This window comes from Gymnoscopelus braueri (genome assembly GCF_963280865.1).
Source record: "Gymnoscopelus braueri genome assembly, chromosome: 16".
NCBI classification, from domain to species: domain Eukaryota; kingdom Metazoa; phylum Chordata; class Actinopteri; order Myctophiformes; family Myctophidae; genus Gymnoscopelus; species Gymnoscopelus braueri.
This window is the reverse complement of record NC_137616.1, coordinates 40,333,480-40,351,327: the sequence shown is the minus strand read 5'-3', so window position 1 is coordinate 40,351,327 and position 17,848 is coordinate 40,333,480. Positions and strand designations below refer to the sequence as shown.

At 42.8% G+C, this 17,848-nt stretch overlaps 1 protein-coding gene across 1 annotated transcript in view; it reads left to right on the top strand.

Annotated features, from left to right (window-relative positions):
- hivep2a (HIVEP zinc finger 2a) overlaps positions 1-17,848 on the top strand; it is a 163,237-nt gene that overhangs the window by 25,212 nt on the left and 120,177 nt on the right. The window contains exon 3 of the mRNA XM_080452291.1: positions 17,340-17,398. The gene's annotated coding sequence lies outside the window, so the exon portion shown is untranslated. The remainder of the gene's footprint in view (positions 1-17,339; positions 17,399-17,848) is intronic.

The following is a 17,848-nucleotide window of genomic DNA, read 5'->3' as shown; positions in this document are numbered from 1 at the left end:
GAGCGCAACACCCGAGCGCAACCTAACATAAAATGACTTGTCTTTTAGTTCTACTGCATCTCTTCTCCACTAGTCCCGCCCTAATATTTTAGTCTAGTTTTTATTTGTTGACGAAATTGTCAGTATATTTTAGTCTTAGTTTTAGTCATCGTAGCTTTGTTTTTCTTTAATTTTTGTCAGTGAAAAAAGGTAATTGACAAACATTTTTCGTTATAGTTTTAGTCGACAAAATCAACACTGGTGACAACAACACACGTGTGTGTGAGGAGGAATCAATTGGCATAACTAAATTGGGGGAAAGGAAAAAATCTAATAATCGAGGGGTAGGTTATGCTTTTCTTTTTTCAAACAACGCAAACAGTTTCTTATAGTTTTTTCTTCTTTTTATATAATCGAATAAATCGATTATGTGATTAACCACTGTGATAACCACTTATGTAATTTTTTGTGGTATTTTCACTTTACTGGAGTGTTTCCAATTTTCAATACTTTTACGCCACTACATCTCACGGGCAAATATTATACTTTTACTCCAGTACAATTATTTGGAAACTTTAGTTACGATAGATACTTTGTAGATTTTGATTATTATTACAAAACATACATTAACCACTTCAGACCTATATACAGTTCGGCCACTTGAAAATAGCCGATCTACAAGCTCACAATGCGTCGCGATGCGACGCATTGTGAGCTTGTAGATATGCTATTTTCAAAAGATTTGTATACATTTGAAAACTTGTCAAATGGGATTAATGCGGTATTATACCTTGTATTGTGCTTCACATTTTCCCATGGACCACCTATAATTTTGGCATGGATGGACCGCTGGTTGAGAAACGGTACATTACACAACAACGGATTGGAACCGATGTTATAGTACACACCACTACATCTAAATGTACTTGTGCATTGTATGGGGTACACTTGTGCAGTGTTCCCATTGGGAATGAACACATATCATCTTAATGTGTGCTCTTAAGGCCGAGGGAAGAGTGTGGAGTGGAGAATTTGAACTATGAGTGTGCACTTCCTTGTGCTCCCGGGGATTTGGGGATGTTTATCCTTTTGGAATGTGAATGGAATTCACAATTTAGAATGTATGCATTTTGGAATTTATAGTGTGCACCCTACTCCGGAATTTAGGCTTCTATAAAACTCCTCACTGCTATTATGTGCGCTAGGGAGCAACTTGGGCCACTAGTTTATTTTTCTAGGAAGGAGGGAAAAAAAAGGAAATGTTTATTAGTATGAGGTTAGGTTTATAGGCATAGTTTTTGTGAGGTTACGGTTAGGTTTAGGCATCAGTTCTGTGAGGTTAGGGTTAAGGTTCAGCTTTAAAACAACATAATTATGTGTAAGTTATTTTTTAAAGCAAAAACTCCAGTACTTTAACTCAAGTGCAAATTTGACAGAGCAACTGTCACTTGTTGTGGAGTTATATTTGACCAGGAATATCTATACTTTGACTCGAGTACAGGTCATTCGTTGAGTACTTTGTCCACCGCTGTTGGTATGGAACAAGCGAGTCAGGGAGGCCCGGGCGGGCGCTGAGTCATGGACCGATGACTTCCTCTCCAGGTTGACACGGGAGCAGCGGCATCGTTATGAATGGAACTTCTATACATTAGTGTCTGTGACTCATTGAACTGAAGCTCATAACGATGTGACCGACACACGATGACTCATACCGAAGCTCATATCGAGGTGTGACTGACAGGGTGCGTGCGTGTGTGTGCGCGCGTTGTCTCCTCTTTTCTCTTCATCTTTGCTTCCCTTCCCCGTGCATTACCTCATGATCTCTCTTTCTTTATACTCACTCTCCTTCCACCTCATCTTTCGCTCTCTCTCTCTCTCTCCCTCTCTCTCTCCCTCTCTCTGTCTCTCTACCTCCCCTCATCCCATTCAGCATCCCTCGTTCCATTTGTCTCTCTGCATCTTCCTTCATTTTTCGCACATTATGTTTCCTCTCTCAATCCCTGTCTCTCCTCTCTCCCTCTCTAAATTTTCAAAAATGTGTTTATTGTAACATCTTGTGTATGAGTACACACATTTTGTTGTGGTTCCTCAGACATTATAGCAGCAATCACATTAATAATAATAATATCAACAACAACAACAAACAACGACCAAAAAGGATTAATCAAAGAATAGCTGAAATATTAAAAAAATTACAGTTTAGTCTTTGGTCCTAGGCTGGCGCTAACCCATTAAGACATTAAGACCCATTAAGACACAGATGCGTATCTATGTCATTTTCAGATTTCTTTGGGTATTCAAAAAATAGCAGATGAGCTAAATCTTTTTTTTTTTTTTTTATCGTGAAAATGTGTGCAAATCTTTGAATATATTGTAAAGCAAACATTTGTAAAAAAAAAAAACGTCTCAAAATATTTAGATCCATGGACCTCCAAAAAAGATTTGAGTTACAAATGTTTGCTTTAAAACTATATGTATTCAAGGATTTGCACACATTTTCACGATTTAAAAAAAAATAGCAGATCTACAAGTGCGTTCCCAGATTGAATGGGTTAAGGTGCTTGAACGTGCTGTGTGCGACATTCTTACTCCTGGATTATAAACATCTATTTACACGTATGTATGTCTGTGTCTATTATAGAAACTGTAAAGTGTCTCCTTCTCTCCTTTCACTGTATCTCTCTCTCTCTCTCTCTCTCTCTCTCTCTCTCTCTCTCTCTCTCTCTCTCTCTCTCTCTCTCTCTCTCTCTCTCTCTCTCTCTCTGTACAAAAGGGAGCTTTCATTGGCGTGGCTCAGGCAGGCAGACGAGGACAAATCCCTCTTCCTTCCTCCCTCCCTCCCTTCTTCCCTCCCTCCCTCCGTCGCCTCTCTCCATCCCTCCATCCTGTCTGTCAGAGAGGAACAGGTGGCTTCTCTCTGCTGTGCCATCTGATGGCCTTCTGCTAGAGAGAGAGAGTGAGAGAGAGAGAGAGAGAGAGGGAGAGGACAGGGGACAGACTGATATATCGATCGTTGCTGTCAGGCAGAAACCTCTTTTATCTTCTAACTTTTACATACGACAGCGTCACACAAATGCATCCAAAGTAGCATTATCCACAAGCTTGTAGATCTGCTACTTTGGCTGTTTTTTTATTTGAAGAGAGAGAGAGAGATTGTGAGGATGAGAGATGGAGGAGGCGCAGCAGGTGATCAATTTGAGCCAATTGAATGGAAGTTTGGTGGAGTCGAGGACTCATTCACAAACACGCACGCACACACACACGTACATACGCATGCACACACACACACACACTCTTGCATGCACACGTACACACACAAACAAACCCACACACAGTTCACAGCAATTTTGTGCCCACATGGCAGTGACATCATTTCCTGTCCACACATACACACACACACACACACACAGGAACTTTGGAGCTATAAGTGAGTGCTCAGAGTTCTTCAGAATCTTCACACACTCTGTGTGCATGTGTGTGCGTGTGTGTGTGTGTGTGTGTGTGTGTGTGTGGGGGGGGTGATACATCACGTCAACTGGTGCTTTCGTTCAAAACTTTGACAAGATGCATGACTTCCCACTCCCGCTCCTCTCCTCTCAGTGTTTTCTTTAAGCTCTCTTCCTCTCTCTCTCTCTCTCTCGCTCTTTCTAATCTATATAAGCTGATCCCATCATTTGGAATATTGACATATTTTGTAGAGACAGTGGCTTCGGCTTGTTCTCTTTATCCGCAAGGATTATATGGGGTTTTCTTCTCTCTTTTTTTTTGCCGCTGTTGCTATAGCTAGCAGCAAACACCAACCACTCACTATATTTTGTGGCATTAAGACTGATTAGCTAAATTCTAGCCATCGCGTGGCACTCACTCACTCACTCACTCACTCTCAGGGTATTAACCCATTAAAATCGGGAACGCATCTGTGTTGCATTTTAAGATTTCTTTGGCAATTAAAAAATAGCAGATATACAAGCTATGCACTTGTAGATCTGCTTTTTTTTTTTATCGTGGAAATTGTGAATATATGTTTTAAAAGGAACATTTTTAACTCCGATCTGTGCTTCTGGGGGTCCCTGGAACAACATATTTTGAGTTGGGGGTCCGCGGCCAAATACATATCATTGTGGGTGGTCCACTGGTCCTTGACATGGAAAAGTTTGAGAACCACTCGTATAGCGACATACGTTTTTCAGAAAACGGTTAGGATTTAAAAGAAATTTGTAGAATTCCTAGAAGCAAAGATTTGAGTTACAAATGTTTGCTTTAAAAATATATACAGTATATTCAAAGATTTGCACACATTTTCAAGATTTTTCTAAAAAAAAGCAGATATACAAGCTCGTATCCGCGCTATGAGCTCGCTTGATCTGCTATTTTTGAATAGCCAAAGAAATAAAAAAATGACACACAGATGCTTTTCCCGGTCTCGATGGGTTAAGGCTTAAAAGTGAGCGCTAGCTAGCACCTTGCAATTGCACATCCATCATATGACTCGCGGGGGATTAGCCGGCACTAACGATGGTTAGCGCTCAACCAGCCTGGCGGTCGGAGAATTTGCATTAGCACTGACTGAGCTCCCCTTTGCTCCGGAGCCTCATCAAAGACAGCCATGTGTAAATCTTTACTGATGCAGTCAGGGGGTTTAAAAACATTTCAGTATTTTATTTAAAATGTTTTGCCTGTTTTTTCCTTTGCCAACCTGTAGTGCTATATAGCAGCGGTTCTCAAAGTGGGGTCCGCGGCGGGGACCCCCAGGGGTCCTTGGGGAGGTTCCAGGGGGTCCCCAGCAAAATGTGTTAATATAACACCAACAATCATTTTTTACTTTTTATGCTTTGGCTATTCAAAAATAGCAGATATACCTGCTCATAGCGCGGCACTCAGTGCCGCGCTATGAGCTTGTAGATCTGCTATTTTTCAAAAATCATGAACATTAGTGAATATATATATATATTTTCCAAGGAAACACAAATCTTTGGTTCTGGGGGTCCCTCCCTGGCACAACATATTTACAGATGGGGGTCCACGGCCAAATATATATCAATTTGGGGGTCCCTGGCATGAAAAAGTTTGAGAAGCACTGCTATATAGACACATTTTTGACACATACTTGCATTTTGAAGTTAAACATTTTGAACCTGATTTGGGTAAAGGTGACGCACCATTATGGAGCGGCAGTGGCTCAGGGGTAGAGTGGCCGGTAGAGCGGCCGGATGGAAAACAAGCCCAATAGACTAGTAGTCAGGGGATATTAGCAGAAAGATTTCCAATCTTGGAATAAATTCCTTACCAAAAGAAATCTTCACCAATGTGTTTGTAAAGGTGTCTAGTAACACATCTCACAAAGACTGAAATTCAGTTTCCCTAGGAGAATTTTTGACAGCTGCTGAAAGTTGGGGTACCCACCATTTCCCTGCATTTCCATGCAGGGCAAAAAAAATCTAATTTTAATTCTGTTTTAAGTAGCATGTGAGGGGTCAAACTAGGGTGTTTTTATGATTCTGAATCCATTGCAAGCATTTGTTTTGCACCAAAACCACTCCTTGGGCTAAAAACAGCTCAATCTCAATGGGCTTTTTACACAAAAAGTATACCTGGACAAGGATGGCTATGGCCGTTAGCCGATAAAAACACCATAGATTGACCCCTCACATGCTACTTAAAACAGAATTAAAATTAGATGGAAATGCAGGGAAATGGTGGGTACCCCAACTTTCAGCAGCTGTCAAAAATTCTCCTAGGGAAACTGAATTTCAGTCTTTGTGAGATGTGTTACTAGACACCTTTACAAACACATTGGTGAAGATTTTTTTTGGTAAGGAATTTATTCCGAGATTGGAAATCTTTCTGCTAATATCCCCTGACTATAGGCCACACGAGCACTTTAAACCTATATACTGTATATCTACAAGCTCACAACGCGTCGTGAGCTTGTAGATCAGCTATTTCCCGAAAATCGTGAAATTAAATGTGGAATAATATTTGGAAGATTTTTTAAACAATTTAACAACACAAATCTGGTACGGGCCCCCTGGCTCAAAACATTTTCAGACACATATATTAATTAGGGACACATATACATTTTGGGTTCCATGACATGAAAATATTTGAGAACCACTGGTTTAAATAATGATAAAACAATTTGAAGCATGAAAGCCCAAATAAGCAACTACACTTAACACATTGGGTGCCAGCATTTTATAATAACAGATTACGTTCGGTGCCGAAATCTCACCGTTGAGCTGCGCAGCGCTGTTTAAACTGTAGACTCCACGACGTGCATTCCATGTGAAGAAAAGCATGCCTCCATTTTGCCCGATGGTCCTGGCTAACGCCTGGAACGATAACATCTCTCACGCGAGTAACAATGGCGGAGCGATCGTGCATACAAAATGAGTCGTTTTCCCCAGCGTAAAAAGTTTCGGAGTTATAGGGGTTTTAGAGAAGGAGATAGAACGGAAGCGGGTGGGAGCCATGTTTTTTGACACGGTGATCCATCTGTCCTCTCCTTCTCAGAATCACCACGGGTGATTCCAGAGCAGCTGCTCCAGCCCCTCCCGTGTGGAAAAAACGGAAAAAACTAAAAGACTGAAAACACGGTTCAGACAGTGTTCGGCACCAAAGCGCTACTCTGTGAAAACACGGTTCAGACCGTGTTTGGCACCCGATGTGTTAAGAAACAAGCCCAAAAAAAAAACGCAACCCGCAACTAGCAATATTTACAAGCAACTTAACAGAAAAAGAAACCCAAATCCGCTTATAATAAGCGGACATGGCAACACTGTTCTGGGGTCATGGTTAACGTCTACTCTGGCTTTTGTGTGCACCCCAGACAGTTTTAAAGTTGTTTGATTAAATATTTATTTATTTGATATTTGTTTGATCAAACACTCTATAAGCCTATTATTCAACTTCAAACTATGTGCTAGACTCATTGAAAACACACACAGCCCTGGTTCGGTTGCCTGACATTATTTCCTTCTAATGAACGGGGAGACCTTCACTTTTCGATCGGTTATTTCATGCACTTCATTGAATTCAAGGAAAACACTTACATAATGAAATAACTAATACAAAAATTAAGGTTTTGGTCTCCATTCATTAGAAGGACCAGGACCAAGGATGTGTGTTTTCAATTAGTCTAATCAAATGAATATCAAATATAAAAAGCAACATTTAATCAAAGCATGAAAGCAACTTAAAAACACACAAAAGTCAGGGTAGATGTCAAAATGACCCCAGAAGTGAAAGTCCCCTCTTTAAGCCATCAAGACCAGGAACGAATCTGTGTCATTTTAGAATTTAGCTATAACCATTATTTTTATACTTTGGGCTATTCAAAAATATCAGATTTACAAGCTCTGGAACATTTGTGCAAGTCTTTGAATATGTATATTTTTAAGCGAACATTTGTAACTCAAATCTTTGCTTCTGGGTTGGGGGGGGGCATATTTTCAGATGGGGAGTCCGCGGCCAAATACATATAATAATTTGACATGAAAAGGTTTGAGAACCACTGATATCATAGCAACATGTGGTTTTCAGGAAACTGTTAGGATTTAGAAGACATTTGTAGATGTGTTCCCGCTTTGAGTAGGTTAAAGCCTTGGTGAGTATTGACCTGATATAGCCTGTAGTTGCCACTCTGGCATGGCGTATGGCCTCCGACCACAAGCCCATTATGTGGTTCCATGACCACATTCTAGATACAAACCAATAAGCGATGGCACTCGGGTGGCGCGGTGGTGAAGTGCCTGCCCACCACCACAGAGGTTGTGGGTTCAAATCCAATTGTAATTGCAGTGTAAAAATGCTACATGCAAAGCTATCATGCAAGTCATTCATCCACCTAGTCTTCTGTTTGTTTGTATTTCCTATTGCTTTCTACATGTCACACCTGCTTGTCCCTCAATCAATCACTTTCCCTCAGTCACAGTCTTTCGAGTATTCCTCTCGTTTGTCTTTCCCAGTGTTTTTTTTAATTACTTTTACTTAAGGAAAAGTGCCATATTATATAAAGTAATACAAAATGGACATACTCAAGTACCTAAAGGTCCATCATATTTGTCTACTCCAGTGGTTCTGACTCAAACTTTTTCATGTGAATGACCCCCAAAATGATGATGTATTTGGCTGCGGACTCCCATCTCAAAAGTATTTTGTGCGAGGGTTTTAAAAAAAAAATAGCAGATATACAAGCTCATAGCACTCGGTATACCGCGCTATGAACTTGTATAATATGCTATTTCTGAATAGCCAAAGTATACAATAATGGTTAAAGTGGTTAAAATGATGTGTGACACTATATTAACACATTTTGCTGGGGGACCCCCTGGTACCCCGCCAAGGACCCCTGGGGATCCCCGGACCCCCACTTTGAGAACCACTGGTCTACTCGGTCTGTGTCTCAGAGGAGGGCTGTGGACAGTTCAGAAACCCGCCTACCAGTGACGTCATCGATGGGGAATCCAAGCTAATAGAAACGGCAGGCTGCTATAATGGACGCCATTGTTCTCGCATTAATGACAGATAAAAGTTAGCTTGTCGATCGGCTAAAATAGCCGATCTACAAGCTCACAACGCCTTAATATTTTAGTTAATATTTTACCGCGCTTCTCTTCTCCATCAATCACTGACGTTACCTTTCATGCTTCCTTCTCATCATCTTCTCTCCTCTCCTTCTCCTTTCCTATACATCCTCTGTACTTTCCTCTCTTCTCTCTCTCTCTCTCCTCTTTGAAGATCTGTCTATCAGACTTAATCCTCTCCCTGTCATTTATCCCTCTCCTCTCCTCTCCTCTCCTCTCCTCTCCTCTCCTCTCCTCTCCTCTCCTCTCCTCTCCTCTCCTCTCCTCTCCTCTCCCTCTTCTCTCCCTCTTCTCTCCTCATCCTGCCAACAAATAATTGTATACTCCAAAAGAACAAACATATATATGTGTCCTCCTTTTCTGTATAAAGATGTTGAGAACAGAGACAATAACTCTCTCTCTCTCTCTCTCTCTCTCTCGCTCTCTCTCTCTCTCTCTCTCTCTCTCTCTCTCTCTCTCGTTAGACTTTTAACTGACAAGTCAAAGGCAGATATTAAAGGCTCTTTGATGTTCACTGTTTATTTTCCGAAAGCCGATCTACCTGATGTGTGTTCCCCGCTGTGACACGCGCACACACACACACGCACGCACGCACGCACGCACGCACGCACGCACGCACGCACGCACGCACGCACACACACACACACACACACACACACACACACACACACACACACACACACACACACACACACACACACACACACACACACACACACACACACACACACACACACACACACACACACACACACACACACACAGCTGTCATAATGTCCCTGTGTAGTGTCTAACAGAGAGGTCTAATATAACTGAGCTGCCAAGCACCATCACAGACGCTAACTACCGTGTGTGTGTGTGTGTGTGTGTGTGTGTGTGTGTGTGTGTGTGTGTGTGTTTTTTAAGTGCATGTAATATTTGTCAGGCAACTCAGCATGCGTAGCCGTAAGTTTTTACAATAATCTTTAGTTGTCTTTAAGTCTCCATTTGATGATAGTTTCAGCTAAGTACAGTATCATACCCCAAGGCAAAATATCACTATATACAGTTTAAGCTCCCCAGCTCTGTGTGTGTGTGTGTGTGTGTGTGTGTGTGTGTGTGTGTGTGTGTGTGTGTGTGTGTGTGTGATGTGTGATGTGTCATGACAGAAGTGCAAAAAAGCGCGCTGTCAGTCAACACTTAATCCCATCAAAAACATGTGGCATGTGTGTGTTTCGTCACACACACACACACTCGATTATCAAAGCCTCACACATACCAATATTGAATAGCATTGCTCATAATCTGTGTGTGTGTGCGTGCGTGTTGACTCAAATTCTACTGTAAATGTAGTCAGTTACCATAGGAACGGTTGGTATGTCAGTCAAGCCAGACATGGCTGAACTCAGGCAACCTCCCTCACCCTGTATAAATAAAGTTAAAACAACAATAACAACAATGGTTGACTCGACCCACATTGGTCTAACTTTGCTCTAAATTCGGAAAGAACACAAAAATATCTAAGTGAAATACCCACAGTCTTTTAGAAAGGCTATAGACTTACTAGAGTGGTTCTCAAAGTGGGTCATGGGGTCCTTGGGGGGGTTCCAGGGGGTCCCCAGCTAAATTATTGGTTGTTAGAAACCAAATGGACCCTTGCCAGTATGTAACTCTGACAGTGGAACCAAATGGACCCGTACACTGTCAGAGTTTTGGGGGTCCGTGGTCGAATGCATACAAAACTGGGGGTCCTTGAAATTAAGTAAAACAAAAAGTGTCTAAGTAACGTACACAGAAATATATCTTCTCTGTTCCAACCAATCCTAGCAATTGTAACCAAGTGTGAACAGCTTACATATTTAATCCAATTAGGAGAGTAACTCAAACAGGATACAGGATAAACTAGAAAAAGTGCTCATCGGAGCACAGGTCTCCGCCAGGTCAGGTAGGTTATTGTGTTCTCCTGGTGGCGCTATAATAGGCCAATGTGAAAAGGGTGCCATTTCTTCTTAGGCCTTTCACGGCAATCGGACACTGCATTCATGATTTGTGGCATTTTGTTCCAAAAATGTGTTTTGCTAAATTAGACCTGCTGGTGGCGCTATAACAGGCCAATTTGAAATGGATGGCATTTCTTCCTTGGCCTAGTGGGAATGAATGTGTGTGTGAAATTTCACGGAAATTGCAAGCTGCGTTCATGATTTGAGGCATTTTGTTAAAAACAGACCAATCCTGCAAACTTTGGAAGCCAACCTTAGCCAATCAGGATGGAATATGGGAAATCGGACAGATCCAGGTTGATCACATGACTATAGAGATACTGTGTACCAATTTGCATGATGTTTGGATACAATCTGTAGGAGTAATGTAAAAAAATGGGTTTTGCACAAATCGGCCTCATGGTGGCGCTATAACAGGCCCATATGAACAATTTGGGGCAGAGGTTCTGAATTGGTATCGAGGGAGTGTGTGTGCACAGTTTCGCAGCGAGCGGGCCAACGGTGCCGGAGATTAGCTGGTAACACACGGACAGGACACACACAGGGACGGACGGATGGACAGGGGGTAAAACATACTCTCTCGCCATGCCTTTCGGCCTGGCGGAGACAACAAATAGAATGAGAAGACTGAGCAGACACAATTGGAACTGGAACAGTATAAAATGTAGGCTGCCGAGTTGTCTCTCCCCACCTGAAAATGTCTTTGTTGGTTTATTAAAGCTGGAGAGACAGCAGTACAGTAACATGCATGTTATTTGAGAACAGTCAGATTCAAACCCAGGACCTTTGTAAGCTAACAGTGCAAACCACTCATCTACCTTGTGACACCATGTTTAGACCACTGTGCCACCATGTTTAGACCACTGTGCCACCCTGTGCCAGCATGTTTAGACCACTGTGCCACCCTGTGCCAGCGTGTAGACCACTGTGCCACCCTGTGCCAACATGTTTAGACCACTGTGCCACCCTGTGCCAGCGTGTTTAGACCACTGTGCCACCCTGTGCCAGCATGTTTAGACCACTGTGCCACCTTGTTTAGACCACTGTGCCACCATGTTAGACCACTGTGCCACCCTGTGCCAGCGTGTTTAGACCACTGTGCCACCCTGCCACCATGTTTAGACCACTGTGCCACCCTGTGCCAGCATGTTTAGACCACTGTGCCACCCTGTGCCAGTGTGTTTAGACCACTGTGCCACCCTGTGCCAACATGTTTAGACCACTGTGCCACCCTGTGCCAGCATGTTTAGACCACTGTGCCACCCTGTGCCAGCATGTTTAGACCACTCTGCCACCCTGTGCCAGCGTGTTTAGACCACTGTGCCACCACCCTGTGCCAGCGTGTTTAGACCACTGTGCCACCATATGCCAGCATGTTTAGACCACTGTGCCACCCTGTTTAGACCACTGAGCCACCACGTGCCAGCGTGTTTAGACCACTGTGCCACCCTGTAGCAGCATATTTAAACCACTGTGCCACCCTGTAGCAGCATATTTAAACCACTGTGCCACCCTGTAGCAGCATATTTAAACCACAGCACATATATTGTTGCTTCACATATGCATGTGAAGCAACACATTCTTCCACAAGGACAATCCTCCACATGGATGAATTAGCAGTGTGAAAGTCAGTATTAACTTAATACTAAGCTCAGGATTTAACGCTCAGCTGGCAGAGAAATGCTCCAACTTGCCCGTCCTCGCAAAGAATGTCTCTCCAGGATCAAATTGGTCCTTTTCGTTTTCCACTGAGCCTGACCAGCCTTCAGGAGGAAAAGTGTGCTTATGAATAAATGCATGGCGCCTGAAAAAGATGCAGCCTCCCACGAAGGGAAGAGAGAACGGGGCGAAAAAAGGAAACGCGAGTGCACGCGCGTGCATACATGCACGCACGCACACACGCACACACCCACACACACGTTGTTGGTATTGCTATACTTGCGAGGAACATGACATTTTTTAGGACAGAAATTGTATAAATGCCATTTTTAACCATATACTGCAAAGCTCACAACACATTGTGCTTCCTAATGTTAACGCTAAACCCAAACTGAATCTTTTCCTATTTGTAAGCCTAATTGTAAATAATTCTATATACTTGTGGGGACATTTCGCCCTCACGAGTAATACAAGTACGCACACACACACACACACACACACACACACACACACACACACACACACACACACACACACACACACACACACACACACACACACACACACACACACACACACACATACACATAGCAGTCTCCCACCACAGAAAGTAGGCTTGCCATCAGAGAGCAGGAGCTGAGCGCTGTAACATTTTTGACATGCCACAGAGCTGGCCCAGGATGATTTAAGGGGCTGAAGTTGGGGAGCGATGAAGATAAATTATACCGTTTGGTTACTGAGGGAATGCCACGGAGAGAGAGAGAGAGAGAGAGAGAGAGAGAGGAAGACACAAAAGCTGTTGGGTGCTCTCTCTCTCTCTCTCTCTCTCTCTCTCTCTCTCTCTCTCTCTCTCTCTCTGTGTGTTTGTATCACTATACTTGTGAGGACCAAATGTCCAGACGAGTTCAGAAGAATTAGAGAAATAAGACATAGTGAGGACCATTTTTCTGGTCCCCAAAATGATGTTTGCCCTATTTTATACGCAGTCGTGCGGCGATGTCACAGAGCGGCAAAATAGCCGATCTATAAGCTCACAACGCCTTGCAGCTTTTTGTCGATTTTAGACTTTCGCGTTAAAAATGCCAGAAATTTTTGAAAATGGCATTCATAAAATCACCTATCTAAAATGTGTGTGTGTGTGTGTGTGTGTGTGTGTGTGTGTGTGTGTGTGTGTGTGTGTGTGTGTGTGTGTGTGTGTGTGTGTGTGTGTGTGTGTGTGTGTGTGTGTGTGTGTGTGTGTGTGTGTGTGTGTGTGTGTGTGTGTGTGCGTGCGTGCGTGCGTGCGTGCGTGCGTGCGTGCGTGCGTGCGTGCGTGCGTGCGTGCGTGCGTGCGTGCGTGCGTGCGTGCGTGTTTTCTATAGCCTACTTGTAAGGGCCAGCCCAGATGTCCGCACAAGTAGTAGAATTTGAGAAACAGACATTTGTGAGGAACATGTTTCAAATGGTTGTTTTATGATGAAAAAATATTTTTGGTTTAGAATTAGAAAAAAAGATTCAGGTTGGGGTTATGGTTATAGGATGAGATATTTAGAGGTTAGATTTAGGGGCTAGGGTAGGAGTTGTGCCTGATTTATTCTTAAAATAGCCGATCTACAAGCCCACAACACGTCAAATCGTGATGCGTTGTGAGATTGTAGATCTGCCATTATTCAGCTGTTTTCAGACAATTTCGATGGTGTCCTAAAACGTGTGTGTCCTCACCAGTATAGTAATACAAACGTATGTGTGTGTGTGTGTGTGTGTGTGTGTGTGTGTGTGTGTGCTATCTGTGTTTGCGTGCGTCTCTGTGTGCTCGCTGTAAAACATTAGTTATGGGGAGTTCCCTACCAAAACACCATATGTGAGAAGAACCACAGTATACTGTACAGCATAAAGTACAGTACTGTCTCATTTACTATTGTCTCTCTCTCTGTCATGTTGGCATGCTACCGTGACTTACCGTCAGTGGTGGAAGAAGTACTCACATTTTGTACTTGAGTATAAGTAGTAATACCACAGTATAGAAATGCGCTGTTACAGATAAAAGTCCGGTATTCAAGATTGACTTCAGTAAAAGTACAAAAGTGTTCGCATTGAAATATACTGAAAGTAAAAGTACTCATTTTTTACCCGTTTAACAAGTTTCCAAATGTATAGAAATGCTTTGAAAATAGCAGAACTGCAAGCTAAGCCTGAAGTAAGTTGTGAGCTTGTAGATCGGCTATTTTCAAATAGCCTGTAACTATGCATAGAGCTGAAGTGGTTAATGTATGTTTTGTAATAATAATCAAAATCTACAAAGTAATTAGTAACTAAAGTTTTCAAATAATTGTAGTGGAGTAAAAAGTACAATATTTGCCTCTGAGATGTGGCGGCGTAGAAGTGAAAGTATTGAAAATTGGAAGTACTCCAGTAAAGTAAGAATTTCTCAAAAGTGTACCTAAGTACAGTACTTGAGTAAATGTACTTAGTTACTTTACACCACTGCTTACCGTAACTGCCTGTCTTTGTTACTATGCTGAAATTAGCACACCGCATCTTCTGGCATTCACCACTGACATGGCTTCCAAACATTTCCCAAAACTTCAATAATATTTATATTAGATTTGTTTTATTTAAACAATTCAATACCCTAATTCACAACACGTTGTGAGCTTGTAGATCAGCTATTTTCAGCTAAGACATTTGGTGTGGAGGGAGAAAAACAAGGAGTGGGCCAAAGATTGAAACCAGTGTGAACTAGTGGCTAGTGAGTGGTTAAGTGGTTAACCTTGAACTTGAATGATTTGATGACGATTTAGTTGATTATGAAAAATAATCAATAATTCAGTAAGATAATCAATGAATCCCTATTTTGGATGTCATTGTAGAAGTAAGAAGAAAAAAGAACACAATGTGACACGCTGGATCAGCCGATTAAAAGAAGTGATCGATAGAATAATCGCTAAGAAAATAGTACTGGGGTCTTCAACAGGGGGGTCCTCAGAGTTAGCACAGGGGGGGCCGCCAAATCTTTGTGTGATAGGATTGATTTTTTTCTTTTTACATTAACCACTTGAACCCCAGCATCCCTATTCTGAGGAGAACTTTAGCATAAAAAATATCAGATCTACAAGCTCAGCTTGTAGATCGGCTATTTTCGGAGGTTACTCTCTCTTACACTCTACACCTAAGAGGTTAGGTGTAGAGTCAAAAAGAGCAGACCAGGCTAGTATAGAGTGGTTAAATGTCTGAAAAAGAATTAACATGAATCCTTTTCATGTTACGGTTTCATCTCTCTCAGCTAAGGGGGTCCTTGGCCTGGAAAAACGCTGAGGACCCCCACACTAGAAGGCTCACAACACAAAGGGAGCCACACTTTGGTGTCCCCCGGCCGCGACTCATGGAAAATCACTGACATACGATAGGAGTGTGTGCCGTGCGTTCCTTGCGGATGCGACGATGAGTGAGTGTGTGTATTTTTAGACGGCGGAGTGTCCCGAGCGGGAATGAAACCTCTTAACACCACCGCGGTGGGGTCTACCTACACCCCCCCCCCTTCCCCCCCCCCCCCATCGCCCCGGGGAGTGCTGCTGGGGGCCGTGCCAGGCAGCCTCTCAAAACAGTTTTTGTAACTGGGGACGATAATATGTTCTCCAACTTTCAACAACAACACGATGTGCTGGAGCTCAGGGCAGGGGGTCTTCAACAGGGGGTCCTGTGGAGTTACTACGGGGGGGGGGGGGGCATTATGGCCGACATTTGCCGACAATCGGGGGAACACTTGCCGAAAACAGCCGATCTACAGGCTTGTAGGTCGGCTATTTTCGGTGTAGAAGGGGAAAAAAGGACGTAGTCTAAGGTCAGGTTTACAGGGTTAGTTTAAGTATTGAGGGTTCAATGTCTGAAAATACTTATTAACATGAATCCAACATATTAATAGAAAACTCGGTTCCACAGATACATATTGTGAAAATTGCAGATCTACAAGTCGTGAGCTTGTAGATCGTCTATTTTAAAAATGTTTGCCTCTTTCTTGTATTATTTGACAATTTGGCCAATGTTTGACCGGTACTTTTGATGCAGTAATGGTCTTTTTTCTTTTCTTATGGTATTAAATTAACCTTAAAAGTCCTTAAATTGTCACTTCACTGTCATCTGGGGACCCCACCCCCCCACAAAAACAATCATGTGGGGACCCCCCTGGGGGTCCCGACCCACAGGTTGAGAACCGCTGCTCTACCATACAGATTGGTTAAAAATCATGTTTTATTCACTAAAGAAAGTCATGTATTGCAACTTTATCCTAGCTTTTTTCTCCAATGCTTGGTGCCCTGCCAACATTACTGGTAAAGCACTTCTAGCATCACATAGGCCAACAGTAGCAGAGCCTTTGTGCTAGTGTTAATTACATGGTAATTACTCCCTGCTCAATTAGTTTATACGATTAAGTAACCAATCAAGCTGCTGTTTCCTTGCCACTTACCTCTGAAAACACTATACAGATTTACAACTATACAACTATACAGTAAGATGGCGTTTTATTTGTATTTATTTAAGTGTATTTCACATCAATTCTATTACAGTGATATGACTTATATATAAGTTTTGTGTGTTGATCTGACCCACTGGTCCCATTAAAAGATTCCACATTTATTTGTAATTAACTACTTGACGCAAAGTATTCTTCATGGTATGACGGTGTAGCTAATCATCATAATAATACAAATGGCCCCTTAGGGGACCATTTGGTTCCACTTGTACAATCTCAGAGTTATGGGGGTCCTTGAAATGTTAGAGAACCACTGTGCTATATGGATAACAGAGCCTTCATTAGTGTCATTGGTAACACCTTTTATTAATAATTGATAACCTATTTTGGGCATGTCATTGTAGAAGTAAGAAGAAGTGAAAATATAGCCGATCTTCAAGCTCACACAGTCGATTAAAAGAAGTGATCGATAGAATATTACTGGGGTCTTCAACAGGGGGTCCGGGACCCCTAGGGGGTTCTCAGAGTTACACCCGCCCCTCTCTCTCTCTCGCTGGGCAGATAGTCAGGCGGTGTCAAAGCGTATACAGCGTTGATAACAACGCGAGGCTTGTCATTTATTTCCTTAAGTGTAGGTTTTTTGAGAGGAATGTGCTTTATCTGTATCTTTATGTGTTTTCCTTCCAGATGCCCGCAGGGAGGAGAGAGCCGAGGTGATGCTGGGGGATGGTGGTTGCTAAGCTACGGTAGGCTACAGTGCATCTGAGGTCACCGGCGGCAACAAGCTTGGTTCTCTCGCACACACACACACACGCACGCGCACACGCACACACACACACACACACACACACACACACACACACACACACACACACACACACACACACACACACACACACACACACACACACAGACAGACTTTATCCCTCCCTCTCTCCTCTCTCTCCACTTATACCTCGCTCTACATACCTTGACACACACACACACACACACACACACACACACACACACACACACACACACACACACACACACACACACACACACACACACACACACACACGCACACACAGGCACAGGCAGATGGGCCACCCAGCCTTTTTTTCATGTGTGTTCCAACATTTAACAAGGAGAGGGGTGATGCCCTAACTGCAACACCACAACCTGGGTGCGGTGAAGCAATGCTTAAAAAAAAC